General features: G+C 45.4%; 1 non-coding gene across 1 annotated transcript; it reads left to right on the top strand.

Annotated features, from left to right (window-relative positions):
- Positions 1-1611: 1611 nt before the first annotated feature.
- TRNAE-CUC lies at positions 1612-1683 on the top strand. Its single transcript has one exon. It is a non-coding gene; the product is annotated as a tRNA-Glu (tRNA).
- The last annotated feature ends 7530 nt before the right edge of the window (positions 1684-9213 follow it).

Consider the following 9213-nt stretch of genomic DNA (forward strand, 5'->3'; position numbering starts at 1 on the left):
AAGTATAACTGGAGCTGGAAGATGAAAGCATCTTCCCTGCTTTACTGATGAAAGGGAGATATTGCTTAAGAAGTTTTCTAGAGAGGAAGGAGGGTATTAGAAGAAGTAAATATTTCTTTACAAAAAAAAAAAAAGAAATCCAAAACATGGCTGTGCTTCAATGCAGAGATCAAAAACAGACCTGCCATTTAGAGAATGATGGAGCAGTCCATGCAGGAGGGAAACACAGGCACTTGGTGCTTTGAGCAGAGTCCTGTGGGCTCCTGTTAGTGTTTGCATGTTGCTAGTGGTACTCACTAGCATTACTTAATGGAGGAAGAGGCAAAGTTTTACAAATTTCTTTGTAAAGCCCTGACCTGGGCTTCTGTGCAAATATCAAGGAATGGAAAGAAGGGGTTTTTCATGCTCTGTGTGACGGCCATTTAAGTCACCCTGGTATCAAGAGAGAAGATACTGGATGAAACCCAAGTGATTTAATATTTCTACCATTATGTACATTGAAAATCACGACTAAGGAAATGCACAAAATCTTTCCTGTTCTCATAGGTAACACATAGTCCATCTGGATTTGGGGCAGGGACTTCACTCTCATTTGTCAGAATTTTTTACAGAAAGTCCTTACAGTTTAAGGTGTGGGTTTGCTTTTTATTCTTAGCGGAACAACTTAGCCCCAAGTAATAAATTGTCAGCAGGTTCCTTGCGGTCCTTATTTGTCATATACTATCAATGGAAAATAATCCCCCCTCCCCAATCATTGCCAAAAAGGAATTCCTTTCGAGAAAGGAATTGAACTTCAGAACTCTATAGCTTGCAATCATTGGGTCACCACAGAGCCATGGGGCAGCAGGGATCCCCCAGCAGGGATCTCGAAGCTGCACCTACACCGCGACACATTCCAGCTCTCTGTCACCTCTTCCTGATGTAGCCCATGTCCCAGAGGGAGGCAAAAGCTCTCATGGTGCATGTGGGCACTTGATAGGACTCTGAAATCACCCTAAAATACAAATGGATCCTTGCCTAGCACAATAGCCAGCAAATGCTTAGCCTCCCTGTTCTGAGGTATCTGAAGGACAGCAGAAAGGAAATAAAATCAAGCAGACGTGGATGTTAGGTCCTGTTCCAATTGCTGCTCTTGTAACTGAAAGTCACTGCAGTATTTGCCTTCACGTGGCTTTTTAGAAAAACATCTGTTCTCGGTAATTATGGCTCACTTTGGCCCGCTGATTTCTTGGAGATATTTTTGCAATAAAGTTGTCATGCAGAAAGATTTAGAGGAGAGATTTCTGGCTTTATGGACGATTCCCAAAAAGCACTGAGTGAAGTGCTGCCATTGCTGAAGGATGCCACGCACAAAACGACTGCAGGGAGTCTCAAAGGGGAGGTGACGTTTGCAACAAGTCTGGGGCATTTCCCGCTGAAGAGAACCTGAGTGCAGCAGTTTGGTACCACGGCAGTACTTGCCTCAGTTATCCTTAAACTCCCCGGGTGGCTCAACTGCTTCCAGGTCTCAAGGGCTGAGAAGCTAATCATCTTAATGATTAAGATGAGCATCCCCAGGCACTGTGGTCCATGGCAGCAGATGAAGAAGTGCCCAAAGAAGACTACAAGGGCTCCCTGGTGGTCTAGTGGTTAGGATTTGGCGCTCTCACAGCCGCGGCCTGGGTTCGATCCCCGGTCAGGGAAAAGGTTTTCGAGCAGGAGAGGTGCCTGAGGGCAGCAAGAAAGCTGGTGTTGCTGCAGTCATCAAAACGGGCAAGGGCCCAGGCAACTGCAGGGCTCATCACCTCTGTGTGTAGAAAGGTGATGGAGCAGCTCATCCTGGATGTCATCTCTAAGCATGCGGAGAACTAGTTGACATGCATTTCCCGAGGGAAAATCATGCTTAACCAACTGGGATTGTAGATGGTGGTGGGGGAGCAGTAGATGCTAACCTAAGCAAGGCTTTTGATACTGCCTCCCATAGTCAAGCTGAGGAAAGGTGGATTAGATGAGTGCACAAGCAAGGAGGGTAGAAAGTGCCTGGACGGCAGAGCTCGGAGGGCTGTGATCAGTGGCGTAGAGTCTCGGTGAAGGCCTGTAGCTAGTGGTGTCCCCCAAGGGTAGTAATGGGTCCAGTCCTGTTCACCTTACTTATCAATGACTTGGATGAAGGGACAGAGTGCCCCTCAGCAAGTCTGATGATGAGGCAGAACTGGGAGGAGTAGCTGATACCCCAGAGGGCTGTGCTGCCATCCAGAGCGACCTGGGCAGGCCCGAGAGTTGAGCAGAGAGGAACTCGTGAGGTTCAACAAGGGCAAGCGTAGGGTCCTGCACCCAGGAAGGAATAACCCCAGGCCACCAGGACAGGCAGGGGGTGACCTCCTGGAAAGCAGCTCCGCAGAGGACCTGAGTAGACAACAAGTTGACCATCAGCCAGCAATGTGCTCTTGTGGCCGAGAAGCCCAATGGTAGCATGGAGAGTATTAGGAAGGACCTCCCCTGCAGGTCCAGGGGAGGTGAGGCCACGTCTGGAGCACTGTGTCCAATGCTGGACTCCCCAGTGCAAGAGAGACATGGAACTACTGAATAGGGTCCAGCACAGCATCTCTGCTATATGGAACCTCTGCTATATGGAGCATCTGTGCTATAAGAAGAGGCTGAGACACCTGGGCCTGTTTAGCCTGGAAGAGAGCAGGCTGGGACCAGGGGGAGCAGGGGACAGGGGTGTCTTATTACAGATATCTTAAGGGAGGATATCAAGAGGGCTGAGTCAGACTGTCTTCAGTGGTGGCCAGCAATAGGTCAAGAGGTAATGGGCACAAATACAAGCCTAGGAAATTTCACCTGAATTTGAGGAAATCTTCAACCTGAGTGACAGAGCCCTGGAACAAGTTGCCCAGACAGGTTATGGAGTCTCCTCTTCCGGAGATATTAAAAACCTGCCTGGACATGATCCTGTGGAATGTACTGTAGGTGACCCTGCTTATACAGGGGAAGCTCAACTAAATGATCTCCAAAGGTCCCTTCCAATCTTAATTATTCTGTGGTAAGCATACACAGCAATAATAGGATACCGTGTAGTTGCTCTGTTGGCATGAGACAGGGCTTGTCTAAACGAGTGAAGAGAAAAAGAGGAGGGTGAATAGAAGCAGCTCTTTCCCACTCTCCGCAGTCCTGGCACATCCATGCATAGTTATCTGAAAGTGCTAACAGCCACCTCCCCCACTTCTCTACAGCCATTAATACTCAACAAATTACCTGCTAAATAAATTCTGCTGAATGATGAAGGGACTTACTAAAGCATAGCAGAGCTTCGCTCCCAGTCCTTTCAGCACTGTCTAGTCTGGTGCTACTGTAGCTTGGCTGTCTGCGCTGGCACTACTGTGACTCTAACTTAGGGATAGAGTTATCCCTACTTAGGAACTTGGGTACTTAGCAACATGGGCAATGGTTGTTCCCTCCACGAGGGCACGCAGAAAGCAGCCATGAGTCGTTGTGTCTCCTGTCCCTCAGGTGCTATGGGCTGTGAGCTGTGTTCAACCTCACTTTGGAAGGATCTGGGTCAGGCCTTTGTTGATGGCTAATCAGGAAACAGCCCTGAATTTGCCCTTTCTCTTCCCAATTAAATACTATTGCTCAATTTACTTTATTCCCCATATACAGCAGAAGTGAGACCATGTAACTATTACTGCCTTTTAAAAGTGCTCTCTGGCTTCTTTCACTTAATGTTAGTGGTTTCATTTTTTACGCCATGTAAGTGGTACTTAATGCAAGGTTTCCCGTTAAGGTTGAATTAATTCTAGACAGAAGAATCAGTGCCAGGCTAAAGCAATGCAGACAGCTTGACCAATTCATTTAAAAAGCAAATGATTAGAGTACAATAGCTATATGAAAAAAAGCACTGGCAGAGCAGAGGTGAAAAATAGGTTGTACATTTGAGAGCAATCCCAGTAGTCAAGTGGATCAGTAGATTCTCATTTTCACCTATTTAAGGCACAGTCAGGTGCCTTGTCTGACTTGTCAGTGTGGAACCTAGGGGAAAAAGTCTTTCCATCTGAGTCTTACATGTTAAGGGACGTATATTCCTAATTCGACTCAAGAGAATTCTGCAGTGCTATATGTGACTTCCAGGAAAGTAGGTTAAATGGCACAAAGATCCATGCATCAGCTGGGCTTTCTTTCCAACATGGCTGTGATGTGTCCTGTGTCATTACTCAAGAGGAAGAAGAGCATAGGATCTCTGGCCTCAGGCGGTTCATCACTTCGTGGTCTACCTCCAGGCACCATTCCTTGTTTTCAGCAAGGGCCCACACAAGACCTAAGTGTGGAGTATTGACATTCTTTCTTCCCTTTCTCCCAGTTAGTTCCCTACTTTGCAAACAGCTGCACTTTCACAAGAGAGCAATGTAAGCAGAAACGGTCTGAGGTTTCTCAGGGTCATGCTTGTAGGATAAATGTTCTGCATTGGAGCAAGAGGGGAAGGAGGACAACTGGTACCCCCAGTAGGATCCTTATGTCTTTTGCAATGAGAAGGAGACTCCTGCAAAGGGTGATTCAGAGCACTTTAGTTAGCCTGCTGCTCTCACTTGCTTCTACTCCTACACTGAGCATCAAAATAACACGTGAAGAATAAGCATCTGGTTTCAACACCTTCAAGATACTCTATCAGCTCCTGCTTCACCAGACAATACCCCTCCTTCCCCCATCAAAAAAAGGTTTAGCTTCATACCTACAATAATTTGTGCCTAAGAACCATGGTCTCTACAGCTGTGATCTGACCCTCATTTACTAACTCAATGTGAGAGACAGCAATTTTTCACCAGGGTTTTTCCCTGATGCTTTTTGCATGCAGCTAAACACACAGCAGTATATACTCTCCTAGTCAACAGCCAGTTCTGTTCTTACAAAGCTCTTCATGGCACTACCAGCTCCTGACAGGTATCACATGCACTGAGACCGCAGCATAAAGAAATCTGTTCACTTCTCTGCCTTTAGGACCAGAGGAAGAGTTTTACCCCAGTTGTACTGAGAACCAGAATGATCTTTTACAGAACCATGGAATCACAGAATGGTTGAGGTTGGAAGGGACCCCCAGTGATCCAACCTTTCTGCTCAAGCAGGGACACCTAGAGCATGTGGCACAGGGTGGCATCCAGGTGCATTTTGAAGACCTCCAAAGAAGGAGGAATTTAGTTGGATTCTTAGGAATAAACTGAACCAAAGGCAAACAGACACAATTTTAGAAGGTTTTAAAGCAAAAGAAGCTAAAATTCTGGTTCCACTCCCACTTCCATCTTCAATCATGAGACTGACCGCACCTGCCCCAAGAACAGTCTCCACAATAACTAAAGGAAACCAGAACATTCTGCTGGTGATGCCCACTTGCACCTCCTCTCTCATAAAGCTGGTGGGAGTAAAGAGATGAGACTAACGCCCACAGCTTAGAAACCCAATGAAAAAATCTCACCTGAGTTACTTGCTCAGCTGCAGATAAAAAGCAAGCAGCACTGCCGCTTGGCTCTTTCTGTTTTGTTTCCCAGAGAATTTCAGCTCCAAGCGACGTGTGTATGTGAGCTCCCACCACGTTACTGATTCCAAGGCTTCTGGAGTGCTTGGCGTCCACCTGATACCCTGCCCGGTTGGTGTTTCTGATGTCTGGCTGTGCAAAGTCAATCAAGGAGCGCCGCTTCAGGCCCCTGGCGTGCTTTCCCTCTGAGGTCAGTGATTAGACACTGCTGCCTTTGTTTGCTCCCAGCTCTTTGCTCTGTTTCACAAAATTAAAGAAATTCCACCCTGTCAGTCGCGCTGTTGAGTAGCCAAAAGTATGGCAATTGCTTGAACTTAGAGGTGTTTTGGTGAATGCTTTCAAGAGCAATCCTGTTGTAAATTCCTTTTGGAAGAAGGGAACAAAGTGGCTCATGTGGAACCACACAGCTCCATGCAGCCTGCTACAAGGCAGTATGAGTATGACTAAATCAACTCACCATGCAAATTCAGCATGAGTCAAGTATTGATCACATTGCTATCCAGTCAACCATCTGACACGAGACAGAGTTTTTGCTGGCTGCAAGAGGACCCCCAAGCCCTTCTCCAGTCTGCTGTTACTTAATCAGCTTGTAATAACATTAAAAGAAGTCTGACCAGCAGAGTGAGTTTATAAAAATGCAAAGTGAGTTCACTTTACATCTCATGGCTATCACATTTTCGATCTGTCCCTGCAAAACCCACAGCCTGATTTACTACACTGTTGAACCACTGAAGACCATGACAGAGCAAGTCTGATAGATTCCACTAGGATTATTTAAGGTATTTTCAGAACATCTATCTGTCTTTCCTTCTTCCACCTCATTTTTCTCACTTCCACCCTATGCTCTATTAGCACAGAATATATTCACATCTCAGATGCTTAATTTAAGATGATGAGCTCTGAAATGACTGCAGCTACAGCATATGTTCCCTTATAGTACTGACAGTGGAAGTAACAATAACATGCTTTTGCACACATGGAAAACACAGTGACCATTTAAAGAACAAATACATGCAAAACAAGAACAGTATATGTTAAGAGTTAACAGAAATAGTCATTTGTTACTCAACAGGCAAGCAGAAATCACCATTACCTTGGAAATGACATTATGACTTTCTCATATGCAACTATCTTGGCTTAACATTAGGAGTTACCCCATGCCTCTTTTTATGACTTTGGTAGGAACGGAGGGAAACCCTGACCAAGTAAGATTGTGGAAGCACATTAAAGTTCTTTTCAGCCAACTCCAACTCCTGTTCCACTTGGCTTCAGTGCTGGCCTCAAGGTAAAATACTTGAGGTAGTAGGGCAAAATGGATGTAAGAATGAGGAAAAAAAAAATTGCAGAGAGTTATGAAGTTCTCATGGAAATGGAACAAACTGTCACCAACGATAGAAGCCAGCTTCATTTTACGATCTTTGTCTTCAAGCTGCCTCCATCCAGGAACTGGATATGTTTCCTACATCTGGTTAAAACAGTCATAAGGCACACAAAGCAGACCAGGGATACTTTTCCCCCACCCACCCTCCAAAAAAGCCATGATTTCTGGAAGTGGAAAATACATAGTATAGCTTTTTCCCCTTCTTCCTTTTCTGTTTTTGGTGTACATGGTGGAGACTTCCAAGTGAAGGGAACATCCACCTGCTTCTCTGGCAGTTCTCCTCCCTGGTGGGGTCCTCCTCAGAAGCTTTATCAGTAGCAGGTGGGAGACACATTGGTGCAAGGCTCAAGAGGTTGTTTTTGAGAGCAGTCTTGGAGCCTCATTTCCCAAAGAAAAGCCTAGCAGACTGCTGCATACACCTGAGAAGGAAAGAGCTCTTTCCTTACAAACCCAAACTGATGGCAGCAGTGGGAAACCATTGGTTCTTGAGTCTTGGCCAATTCCTGCTCCCTTGCTCCGGCTTCCTCACTTTGGCTTGGGTCATGATGCCAGGTATGAGCAGAAACACCAGCCTTCCTGCTGGGGCAGCCCTCCCAGGTGCTGCCCCTTCTTTTGCCAATGCTGCCCTGGCGATTACTCAGCTGTCATCTGTGCTTAAAGGGTCTTGAGAGAAGCTGGGCAAGAGCAGATCTGGGGCTGTCACTGGACTGGCTTCTCTGTAGCCACTGCAAAGTCTGGCTTGGCCTGGAAAGGAAGCAGACAGACACTCTCCTCTCCTGAAAGAGAGAGAGGCCTTTTGTGGGACAAAGCACAAGGCGACCCCCTGATTTGAGAGTAGCATTGGACACTGTTGAACACTGTTCCTCTCATCTGGTGAAAGCCATTCTGGAAAAAGCCTTCAGCCTGTGTTCTTCCTACGTTGTTGTCAGGTGGCATAAAATGGAGCAGAGCCGTAAAAGCTCATCTGAAAAGCAGACCTGCTGCTTTGGGTTTGGGCCAGTTGTTTTGGCAATGATAGGCGCTGTGCAAGCTGCGTTTGATGTTAGCTCTGTTGGCCAACATGATGGTGTGTCGCAGATGTGCTGAGTTGGCAGAAGCATCCACTGGCACTGTCTGATTCAGCTGGATTGCGCTACCTTGGACATGCTCGTGAACTTCTGGATTAGTTTTGCTGGTTATTTATGAGGAATAATAACAGCAGCTCCCAAAGGGCATGATTCATATGACTGTACCTAGACTGCACAAATGCCGTCCCAGCCACCTGGAAAATGGCAGGAGAGATCTAAATCTGTCCTTGCCTTTGTCTTTCCTTCCCTCCCTTCATGCCTAAAGATTTAAGGAGCTGAGGAGGATATTCATTCTCATAGTGTATAAAACATGTTGATCTAACACCACCAGCAAATTAAGGATAGTTTTGCTTTTTAAGCTAGGTATCTAAAACATAAAGCAGCTGCTACACATTACTGTATTGCCAGATTAATGGCATATAAACAGAAGCATGAAACCTATTAGCTCATGTGCTGAGATGTATTAAATTCAGCCATTCATCAGACAAATATTGTAGACCTTTCTCTGTACTACAGCCAGAAAAAAACTAAAATCATAGACTCCCTATTAATACCAAACTGTTAACCTTTCTCAAGCCTAATTGATAAACACCAGCAGAAGCCCAACATCCAACAAATGAATCCTCCAACAAGTCCCAGAGAATGACCGAACAGTTATTTCAAACTGTCTCAACAAATCACGAGAGCTATGTGGCAAGTTGTAAAGATAAAGTTCCTTCCAACCTACATTGAATATATATTTTTAAGATACATATACACAGATTCTTTTTGAGCTCAACATTTCATAGGGGCATCTTAAATCTTAAGGTGCAACTCAACAGTGTCTGCAAGGCATTACTTTCATGTTTGCACAACGTACCTGGTTTTCAGTGGAGTAAACACACATCCCACACTTATGTCTTAAAATAACAACACTGGGATTTATTGCACATGTCTCATATTTGCTGTGCATTCAAACATTACATTGAATTTCATTGGAGTTTTTTTTTAATTTAGTTGAGGCCTTTGGGCACATTTATAAAGCAATGAATATATCTTGCTAGATACGCCAGGCATGAGTTAAGTGCCTGAGCAGGTCTGAGCTTGTTTTGAAGGCTTCCTTGCCTTCAAATCAGCTACTTGTTGAGTCGAAGAGCTAAATGTAGCAATGAAGTGGAGATGTTGTCGGCCATCTCGGTAGTCAACCACCTCTCATAACTAAGATCCACAGTTACCTTTTTGCTTTACCACGTAGGAGAAGGGTCTCCATTTCAAGTCTA

The sequence above is a fragment of the Nothoprocta perdicaria genome, unplaced genomic scaffold (assembly GCF_003342845.1).
Source record: "Nothoprocta perdicaria isolate Ctin4 unplaced genomic scaffold, notPer1 scaffold_68, whole genome shotgun sequence".
In the NCBI taxonomy this organism is placed as follows: Eukaryota; Metazoa; Chordata; class Aves; order Tinamiformes; family Tinamidae; genus Nothoprocta; species Nothoprocta perdicaria.